Source organism: Mytilus californianus, unplaced genomic scaffold (assembly GCF_021869535.1).
Source record: "Mytilus californianus isolate M0D057914Y unplaced genomic scaffold, xbMytCali1.0.p SCAF_12, whole genome shotgun sequence".
Lineage (NCBI taxonomy): Eukaryota > Metazoa > Mollusca > Bivalvia > Mytilida > Mytilidae > Mytilus > Mytilus californianus.
The window spans coordinates 28903373-28915247 of NW_026262604.1; the positions used below are offsets into that span (position 1 = coordinate 28903373).

The 11875-nt window shown below is 32.9% G+C and overlaps 1 long non-coding RNA gene across 1 annotated transcript; it reads left to right on the forward strand.

Annotated features, from left to right (window-relative positions):
• The first annotated feature begins 1979 nt into the window (after positions 1-1979).
• Positions 1980-11653, forward strand: LOC127721658 (uncharacterized). Its single transcript, XR_007991381.1, has 4 exons — positions 1980-2097; positions 9092-9185; positions 10293-10440; positions 11573-11653. It is a non-coding gene; the product is annotated as an uncharacterized LOC127721658 (long non-coding RNA).
• The last annotated feature ends 222 nt before the right edge of the window (positions 11654-11875 follow it).

Consider the following 11875-nt stretch of genomic DNA (forward strand, 5'->3'; position numbering starts at 1 on the left):
GTAAATTCTACGCACGATTGTGTTTATAACATGCAATTTTTTGTCTATCATCTAAGTGCCTGATTTGCTAACCTGTCAAAAGTTACTCGAAGTAATTAGCCTAAACTTAAATCTAGTTTAAAGTAAATATTGCATTGCTGATCATTGTGACTGATACAAGTTCTTGCTAAGTATAATAGATTTCGATATGAAAGGTTTATGGTAAACACTTCTATGAGGGATTAATTGACAAATTCGCAGCCAGATTCGGTCAGAATTGGGACGTTAAATCCAATGCCTCGTAAACATAAAGTGCCTCGCGCTCTGTACAGTAATGACCCCTGCAACAACCTTTATGTTGCCTGATGCAAGGTTAATTATATCCATATTCAATATACCCTCATTTTCCAGTAGCATTCTGAATGTCCAGCCATTTATCCAGGCAGACACCTACATGTTGGTTTAATTGTTAATGCGTCCTCCTGGGTCAAGGAAAAATTTTTTGTAACTGGACGTAAAGCAAACAACAATCAATCAATTATGTTGCTGAAGATGATTGCTATGAATATTGTTTCTCTTATACAGTATCTGCCAAAAACACAATAAATTTACTCCAATAAGGAATCAACTGACATTTTTGCGTATAATGACTTATTTTTATATCTTATTTGGTTAATATTTACGCATTTTACAGGTCTCCCGATCTATTATACTTTCTGCATAACCTAAAAAATGGGTAGAAATCGTCTCTTTTTTATATAGATTAGACCGTTGGTTTTCCTGTTTGAAAAGTTTTACGCTTGTCATTTTCGGGGCTCTTTATAGCTTGCGGTTCGGTGTGAGCCAAGGCTCCGTGTTGAAGGCCGTACTTTGACCTATAATGGTTTACTTTTACAAATTGTGACTTGGATGGAGAGTTGTCTCATAAGCACTCATATCACATCTTCTTATATCTATTTAGGGCAATTACTCCTCTCCCATATGTGATCAATTGAAATGTCGACCATATTATCCTTTTGTAGGGCTTAATTTGCTGTTCTTTTTTCTTTTCAAGTTAGCAACTAAAAGTTATTATATTTTAAATAGAAAAAAATAAACGAGTATAAATAATTATTCAACTGGAATAACTATAACAGAAGAAAATAATACTTTATAAATTAGCTGCGTCCGTTGCTCTTTTTTAACATTATCATCATCAGGAACACTCAAACATAAGCATGAATATTCAGGGATGTAAAACACACAGAATACTTAAGGAATGACTGTAATTGTTTTTCTGTCTATGAAGAAATAACATCAAAAATGTGGTGCACACTGAATAACCCGCGTAGCGGGTTATTTTAAAGTGTGCACCACATTTTTTATGTTATTTCGAATAGACAGAAAACATTTTACAGTCATTTCTTGTAATTTAATTCTAAATTCCATTTTAAACCGGAGTAAACCATGAAAAAACGTTGATGACGTCACGGTCACATGACAAAATTATGTCTATGAGCTGATAAACAAAACAACGTCAGCCAGTCAGAAGACGCGTAACATCCAAAATTAAATTGTGGTGGAATAAATGTCAAAATTTTCATATTAATCACTGTATTTATGAATGGGTATTTTTAACATTAGTTTCTAGAAAATGATGTCTTGGACTTTCCTGTGGACTAACATAAGTCTGTACGATATTTTCTGACTTTGATGACTTGATACGCAGTGATGTTAAGGCAATTTCGATTAGATTTGGTCAGGGGGAGGTAACTCCGCAAAGACTTCATTAAATATTCATATATTCATTAATGGCGATGAGCCCGAAAGCTGCGTCTATCGATAAAAATGTATGATAACAAATTACATACATGCATGTGAATTAAAAACGGGTATCAATATGGTGTAATTTATTTACTGAGACGCGAATATTGTATGTTTTTTGCCTTAATTATATTGTAAACGGTTGCAATAGCTGTTTTTCTTGCGAAGATTGTCCGCTTCCTGGACCCGGCCTCCCTTTGAGGATCAACCAATCAGAAGACGATCGCCGTCGGAAAGATGCTTGTGGTTTGCAGAATGGAAAGCACCTTGCTGCGGAAAATATTTTCACTTCTACGTGAAAATCTAACAAGAAAAGTTAGTTTAAGACACCAAATTTGTAAAATATATGAAACATACATTGTTTCTTTTGTTAATCATTCCTTTCAGATGGCGAAAAACGGCATTTTATAAGAAAAAAAAACGAGTTCGGTGTTAGCAAGTATTATTATACACGTGGTCAAAACGAAAGTAGACTGCAAATAATATAGGAAATAGGAATAATTTATAGAATCTAGTCAGTAAATGAACAGAATATCGGATGAAATAAGTTCTCTACATCTTGCCAAGATCCCATTCTCAACACTCGCCCTGTAATTCGTTTCTAATTTACGGTTTGTATGCATCCTGTCGGGTAAATTTTAACACTGGCTCCACAGTTGTTTCGGAGCCCGGTGCCCACATTGCTTGAGCTGGGATCCCTACCCCCAAAGCATGGAGACCGAACACTGGAGCCTTGGGCACACTACCTTGTTCGAATGAACCATGACTCATGAGCCCTTAATTTGGAGCCTGGGACACAAGGAACCCTGATCCCTTAATTTGGAGCCCACAGACCATGATGTTAACCCCCCCCCCCCTTTCCCCCCAAATTCCAGTCTCTAGTCCAGATTACAATATTTTTTTGCTGAAGGCTTTAGGTATTTTTCAACACCCTATTTTTAGATCCCTACTAGAACATGCTAGAAGTTGAAAGAGTTGAAAGCAAAATAAGCATGAAATTCTTTTTTTTGTAACGACATCATTCATATATAATGTCGTTAAAAAAAAACAGCATGAAATTCTTTCATAGATGTCATAATTATTTGGACTTATCCTGAACCTTGCATCTTTCTCTGATAAATGCCTGCACCTTGGATAAATTATCATAAAAATAATATTTTTCACATGTACTTAAAGTCATCAATATGACTAGAAGTCCTTTACTAGACGAAGTGTACAACCTGCTATATAATAAGGCCCTCACGTTTTCCCCGTTCTTCCAACTGTGATTGAAACGGAATTTGAGCGAGATTGCTATTTAAAGTAACAAAAATCAATGGCCAAATTTTTTTAGATGCCTTCTGGGTAGAGATAATTTATGGGAAACACCCTATAACTTAATTAGCACACAGTTGAAAATAATGTTTGACCATCGACGTGTTAATGAATAGCAGATGCCATATTATATCAGTGTCAGGAATCATTATGATGTTTTCATTACTAAGTAATAAAAAAATTTGTATTATTTATCAAATTTAAAAACTACAATTATAACCGTAGAAATATTATCAAGACCATGAAGACGGAATAAAAAAAAGCTCACTTCTTAATTAGAGAATCTTAATACAATAAACGTTTGGTGTCAGAACGGTTAATTGTAAAAAAAAATTGAAATTTAAAATTAGGTCGGAAATTTGTGTATCCAAATACAGTTCTAACACTTGAATAGGAATTAGTTTATTAGAACTTAACAGTATATAGCACCGTGTATCATCTGTACAGCGGATATAGCCGTTATAGGTACTTCGAAGCCTGAAAAGCTATATACCGTACATTCACTTAACTATATGCAGTCACTGTTCTTACAGAAGAATTTATGTGGTCAGCTATACACCGTACACAACGCTTCTTTTCGGAATAAAATATGGAAAAATAACACATGTATGAAAGGTTTCAATGCCAATTATTGAAACAGCTATTCTTATTACGCACACACAGTGGCCTTCTATCAGAAAAAGATTTGCAATGAATATAGAATCATATCGGATGAGACAAGTGCCAATTTCTTGGACAAGTATTTGCACATGTTTTAGTAAGCGTTCTTGTTTTGGGAAAATAATGAGACTTCTCTAATCATCAACCTACGACCAAATCATTTCGTAAAACAACAATTATGTTTAGATTGAAGTACACATTGATATTATGTAAACAAAAGAAAGATTTTCTTACCGTGTCAGGTAAAAATCGATCACGCCCACTTGGTTAGTACATATATGCGCTGTACCGATGATCGTAAGAATATATGTTACTATTTACAAATTTCAAAAAATAAGTTTTTTTTAAGTTGCACGGGACTTCTTCGGATATAAACATTTTTAGCACAATTAACACATTGTACCTTAAATTTTGAAAAAAGCAGGGATGATAATTGTATACCCTTTCTTCAATTTCGACTGCTATCTTAAATCCTGTGTTACTGAGATCTTGACAGTAATACTGCCTCTGATGATGGTGTGGACGAACAAATGTTATTATTTTAGTCAGATATTATTACATTCATCCGTTAAAATACATTTAAAAAATGCAGTTCATGACACGTGCGTTCGACATTAATTTTACAGGTAAAAATTGTAGGAAAAGTTGTGATCACGATCTTTTTAAACAAATGAGTAATAAATATATATTTATGTAAGTATACTTCATACTGAAATACGACGAAGACTTAAATTACTTCCAAAAACCTAACTGTATGAAAATTTGATTTAATTTATTAAAATACTAAATCAATCTCAAGGGTTGAGTTGGGTAAAAAAACAAAGTAATCCCTGGAATTATCCGGTTCCAACAGTAAAACCCTTTCTTACAACATTTACAAGTGTGGGGTTGTATTAATTAGTAGCAGCCATGTCATGTCGGAGGAGGGACTTTAAACCCAGTACATCGCTTATTCAGGATTAATGTTACGCTTTCTGCATGTTAAACAACACTTGCGACATTACTCTTTAATGGAAAATGTGTGATATATATGCCACTGAACGATAAGATAGCAACAAACGATCAATCAAAGCTTAAATCTGCATGATATAACGGTGTCTTCAGTCTTGTGAATATAAAACGACAAAAAAGGACCATGACACATTGCAAAACTGACTCGCGTACGTATATAAATCTTATAATGGCAAACATAATGACGGATATCATGGAGATGTATGTCTCTTGCTTAAAAATAGCTAAAAAAAAAAGCAAGAGACTTTTGAAATTCGAAATTGTTTCGAAGTCATCTGAAGCAACAAATAGTCGCTTATTTTAGACAAATGTATTTAGCGAAGAAAATCCCGTCTTTTGCTAATTCATCACTGTATAATTAGCTTCCCTGGTGCCGTAAATAACCGAGACATAATTCGTCAACACAATGTCTTATAAAAATAGGCAATTTTGACAAAAACAGCTATCATGTCTTTTAAACAGACCATACACGATTAGTCCTACACTACAGATTTAATCTAGATATGATTTTATAGTTTTGTCGTTGCGCGATGAAGTTGGTAATAATGAATTCTTTTTAAAATTTTATATCATTTTCTAAATGTTGAAAATGAAGTTAAATAATTGACGATAAGAATCCACCACACCAAGTCGGCTCACTTCATTTTCAACAAACTGATAATTAATCAAACACTCAAGGAGACTAATTAACAGCTATCTGTTTGATGATAATATTTCTACCCATGATTCCATAGTTGTAAAACGAGATTTGGGAGGACCACATATGACGCTTTCCACTGATTATGGGGACATCGTGATCGCCTTACTATATAGCACAGCTTGCACACTTCGTCTAGTAATGGACTTCTGATATGACCAATAGCAAATGTATATACTTGTTGATTGAATTGACCAATTTAAATGCATAGTCTAAATAATATAATATTATGATTTCTTGAAAGGCAGATTTGTTGATTTTTTACTGTGAAGCCTTCATATATATAACCATGATGACAGTCCATCTTAGGAAGACATCACAGCAAAAAATTAAAGAAGCCTTTCATGACAAAATATTATTGGACTTAAAGATATATATTATGTAGTTTGTTAATCATGACTGCCCACCTTGACATGTTCTTTTTATACGCCCGTTTACGGGACGTATTATGGTATACCTCTGTCCGTCAGTCGTCAACATGTCAGACATTAACTCAAAAACACTTTAACCAATTTGCATAAAACTTTGGTGAATTGTTTATATCCATTAACCTGAGTTCCCTTTCGTTTTTTATTAATTTTAAATTTTACATTTCCGAGTTATGGGGTTTCATTCATTAAAAAAAGGGGGATTTTCCAGTTTTCGGACAATAACTCAAGAATGCCTTCACCAACTTGCAAGAAATTGTGGTCAATTGTTTATATCTATTGACATGAGCTCCCTTTCGATTTTTATATATTTTAGATTCTACGTTTCCGAGTTACAGGGTTTTATTCATAATAAAGGGGGATTTTCCAGTTTTCCGACAAAAAATCAAAAATGCTTTCAGCAGTTCTTATGAAACTTTGGTGAATTGTTAATATCTATTGATGTAAGCTCCGTTAAGAATTTTATAAATTTTACATTTTAGGTTTCTGAGTTATGGGGTTTTATTCATTAAAAAAGGGAGTATTTTTTCAGTTTTCGGACAATAACTCAAAAATGCTGTCAGCTATTCTCATGAAACTATGGTGAATTGTTAATATCTATTGATGTAAGCTCCCTTTACATTTTCATAAATTTCTAATACGACATTGAGAATTAATTGAACTTTATTTGTTGATAGTCTGACAACAGATTTACTAAGTATTGCGCAACAGCACAGTGCATTGCACAACAGCAAGAAATCTTTAATTGAATATAAATTCAATTCATATAACCAATTTCAAGTTCTTTGACTACATTTATTCACAAACCTATAATATGTCAAATATTTAATTACAATCAAAATTCAGACATGTATCAAGCTTGAATATTGTGTCCATTTTTGCCCCAACTGTTCAGGGTTGGACCTCTTCGGGCGAAATGCGAGGTTTTCATGAATGTGAATAAAGCGACTGGATAAGTATCACAATAATAAAAACTCACATTCTGGTATCAGATACATGTATCTGTATACAGATTTTCCTGTCACAGAATTTGCAATATTAAATTAACCTCATATTTTTGTCCATTCTATAATAAATGCACAAAAATTTAAGAATTTACAGTAAAGATTCTAAGAAAAAACTATTATATTATAGATATATACGGTCTTCAACATGGAACCTTGGCTCACACCGAACAGCAAGCTATAAAGGGCCCCCAAAAATGACTAGTGTTAATCCATTCAAACGATACAAATCAACAGTCTAATCTATATACTATCTAGGTACAATCAATTTTTAGCTGGGTATATATACTGAACAATGAAAATTTCATTTTGGTGGAATCATGAAGCAGAGTCTTGGCTTAAATACAAAAAATGTAGGCTTGCTTTATTTGAGCATGTTGATGTACATGTAGTTGTAAATTAACACTAAATCAGTGGCGAATCCAGAATTTTTCATAACTGGGGGCCCACTGACTGCCTAAGAGGGGGCCTGCTCCAGTCATGCTTCAGTGATTCCCTATATAATCAACCAAATTTTTCCCACAAAAGCCCCCCCCCCTCCTAAATCCGCCTCTGTAAATATTGCTTGTATTTTTTTCTTAGTTTAATATAGTTCTTGGAACACCTCAAACATTATAGGCCCTAGAGACCAACAAATTACAGAATAAATTTATACAAGTACACGATATACAGTGACATATAGTCATATAATTGCTAAAATATACTTTATTTGGTCTCAGGTAGATAGTTGTCTCATCATGCTCATTGGCATGACTGGTAATCAAACCTCATACATGTTGTATTGTTTTAAATGAGGCCTGGAACTATCCATGGATTTTGTGTTGCCATGTAATAAAACAAAAGTTAGACAATTTTGGACTTTACAACGCAACCGAAAATGTGTGTGTAAATTTTTTGTTAAATGGTTTAAAAAATGTAGTACTTTTATATAAATGTTAAAGGTGCTTGGGAGATTTTCATAATCTTAGTAAAGGTTAAAGTTGTTCCCTAAAACATACAAATTACATTGGACACATGAATCGCTACAATCTGTGGGTGTTTTTTATGGCCTGCTACGTAGGCAACAAGGGCATTTAGTGCTGTCTGTCCAGCCAAATTTTAGTTTCCGCAATTACTTTAGTATGTCTCATGCAAATTTTATGAAACTCATACACGATTGCTAAGAACCACAACACTCAGACAGACTTTCGGTTGTGATTCATTTACCGTTCTAGAGTTATGCCCCTTTTCAACTTGGAAAATTGCAAAGCTTGAGCCGGGGCATTCGTGTGCACTCTTTTAAATATTGTAGAGTGATTTTTGTTCCAAAGTGATCTATCTAGACATGGCTACTGTTACCAAATTTTCAAACACTTGACTTTTTATACACTTGTCGGAGACGAGACATATTAACTGTACCAATGTCCATGATGTCCATCTGTCTGTCAACACTTTGTAAGATAAATTAAATTTGATGTAATTTGATCACAACAATATCAAGATTTTATTTTAAAAAAATTTGGCTGTCATTCAATAGTTACAGGACTTTAAGAGGGTAAGAATGGGGTACCCCAAATGGCGAATGACGGTAAAATATTTGTGCAAATAATGTTAAAGATAAACATTTTACTCCATTTTATGCCAAGTAGCAACAAAATGAGATATGAGATGAAAAGTTAAGGCTCATTTGATGCTAACGGTAGCGAAAACCATAACCCCTCCCCTGGAAGTTAAATGGTTGCTCCCTTGGGAAATTATTTATGGTTGCTGTGATTTTAAATTAAATATATATTTTAACAAAGGTTGGTGTACATGGTGTAGGGTTTAATTCTTACAAATAGTATTAAAATACCAGAGTTCTCAAAAAGTGGTTGTCCGCAGGTTTTGACTACCAATAATTTTCAAAGGACTGATGCAAGTTTTGTATTTTGCAATAGAAATAAAGTGAGGACTAGCAGATTTTCTTTAAGGACCACTAGGGAAAAAAGATTACTAGAACTCTTTGTCCAGTTGTCAGTGTCTAAAATTAAACCATGACAGCCATGAAATCAGATTCTGTCAATTCTTAATGGACAAGTTAGTATTTGAAACGGATCAATTAGAAATGTTCAAAATAAAGCCTGCAATCCTTATACATGTACATGATGTACGTCTGTAAAATAAAGGATCTGTGTATGTACTTAACATGTTAAATAATTACTTTCTCTTATTTTTAGTTGACCTGTCAAATACAAGATACAGAGTGCCAGTCCCACTATGATGAAGTATTAAAAGCTTTAAAATGGTTGGAAAGCTTTATTATTTGAACAGGTAAATTGATGCATTTTACTTTTTGCTCCTTATTAAAACTGGTTATCATTTGTTTTTAGTACATCATATTTTTTTTCATTTATTGTTATTGTACATGTACATAAATCAGGCTGTACAGAGACCTATATGCAAATATGGAGCATTAGATTCATATAACAAATAGTTTAATTCATAAGAAAATCTATTAAATATAAAGATAAGAATATGTGGCATGACTGCAAATAAGACTACTATCCACCAAATGATGTAGATGTATGCATCTATATATACACTACAAACTGCTCAGAGTCTGAAAAGACCAGTTTTTGTGCTCGACCAGTAAAGTCGAGCACAGATTTTACTCGACTTGTCTCGACAGTACTTAACTGTACTCGACTTTGGTCTTGACTTTACTTAAATAGTCTGAAATGGTCTCGACCAAGGCTGGACATACAGGTTGCTTTGCTGTCTTAAATAAGCAAAACCCATACCATATTAAGCTATAAACCCCACCCCCCCCCCTTTTTTTCCCCTAACCTTGGACAGTAGTGTATCATTACAACATAGGAACAAACTGTAAACAATGGTCAAAGTTGGTGAAAAAGGCTCGACTAAATCGTCAGATCAACACGTAGCACAAACAAAAAGGTACAAAGTACTTGCAATTACTGAAAGCTAGTTCAAATATAATTACAAATTATGGTAAAGGCATGTTTGTGATACAAAAAAATCATCAGCTCACATCAATAGATTTGGTTTAAATTCAGTTCATAATTAAATATTGTTGAACATTTTACTATACAAATACAGATGTACAGATAATCTAAAGAGATAAAGCTATATTATAGGAATATTTAATCTTCTGGTATCCTGCTTCTGTTGCTTGGAAACAGTTATGTTTAAACAGTCTGTATGCATATTTCCATGAAAGAGCAATAATTAATCTTGCACTTTTGTTCTGTTTTCAATGGTCGCAATACTAAACAATTGCAATACTTTCAAAATTTACATGATTATATATCATAAAGGCTCTTGTTATCATGGTAATACTAGTAGATATGCTTAAATCTTGTTTAGGATAATATTGTTTACAGTTATTTGCAATTATCTATAACATTTTTATTTTAGGAAACAGATATGAATGAATGAAGATTTGGATCCCTCTTCAATTCATCTGAAAACCTGATGATTGAGCGTTCTTGCAAAAAATGTACCTAAGGTGTCAGATGGGCTAGTGCATTCATTTCCATAATCTGGACTCAGTGACTGTTCAAGGGTAAGTGATTGTAACAAAAGTTTGATGTTATACTTATTTGTTGTTTAGTAGAGACATCAAAAGAAGAAGACTTTAAAAACATTTTGCCTTTTTCAGGGTCTAATTGAGAACTTTTCAGGTCGAATGACATAGCCTGTTTAACCACTACAGTACAGTGCATGAGTGTTTTATCTGACACCCTTCTCTTTTTAATATGTCCGTCAACTGACAGAAAATGAAAAACAATCATAGTCAGTAAATCTTGTTAACTTTTAATTTTACCAAATTATAAAGAATTAGGCTTTGCATTAATTTCCTTTAATTTCGTTCAAGAGTTATTGGATGGGACTTTAAAATTTCACATAATAAGCAATATTTCAAGTTTTGCACATTAACAATTTATGAAGAATGTTTTTCTTATTTACAATTTTGATTCTGGTACTTTCATCTTTATAAAAAATGTGCCTCTGTACATGTATGTTATTCTTTTGTTTTATTTACTAGCTATAGCTAGGACAAATGAATATACAGGACTTTTCATTACTGCATTAGGAAAATTACTAGTTCTAATTTTGTGGAAAATTAAAGGAACATCAAAAATCCTTATTATATACAAACTATTGATCTGCATGTATTCTTAAAGAACAAACATCCTGCAAAGTAGTAAAGTTCGAATTTAAAAACTGCAAGTGTGTGCTTGAAAAACCATATACAGGTACCTAGCATGAATAATTTCACTAAATTTAAACAAACGACAAAGTTCAAATTCCTGTGATTTGAGGAAAATATATAAAGAAAGACAATGAATCCTGATAAAATGCACAGCAGTAATATATTTACTTATGCCTTTTATAATGTAAAAAGTCCTAGCCTTAAAAAATAAGGACTTGCTCAATGAAAAGACCATTAACACTATGTAGGGTGGACTAACATTGGAAGAACAATAACTTTCCTCATACTCTTCTTTGAATGGGGCATAACATGCACAGTTTGGGGTTATATTCTGATGCTCTATTGACAAACTATTGGTCTATTGCCTAGATTTTTACTTTTTAATATGTTAAAACTGCTGTCCCTGCATTCTGTTTATTGCCTGTGGGATAATGTTGTTTAGTTTGTGTGATTAGTAATTTTTGTTTTTTTTCTATTTCAGCTTTACTCAATACCTGAGTGTACATTTCCAGCTACTATTTACAATGATTTATGTGTAACCTAAATTTAATATTGTTACACTTTTTCGTTACTCGTCAGACATGTCAGATAGAATTAGACACATCTCTGGAGAAGAAAAAAATCTTTGTTACGTTCAAGACAGAATTAATGAAAAGGATCAAGAACTAATACAACTATGTGCTTATAGTACAGATGTAAATTTTTTGGAAATGTTTCAAACTGAAGCAACATTTTAAAGCTTTCCGATAATATATTAAACCAGGAGACGTATTAGCTACAATTT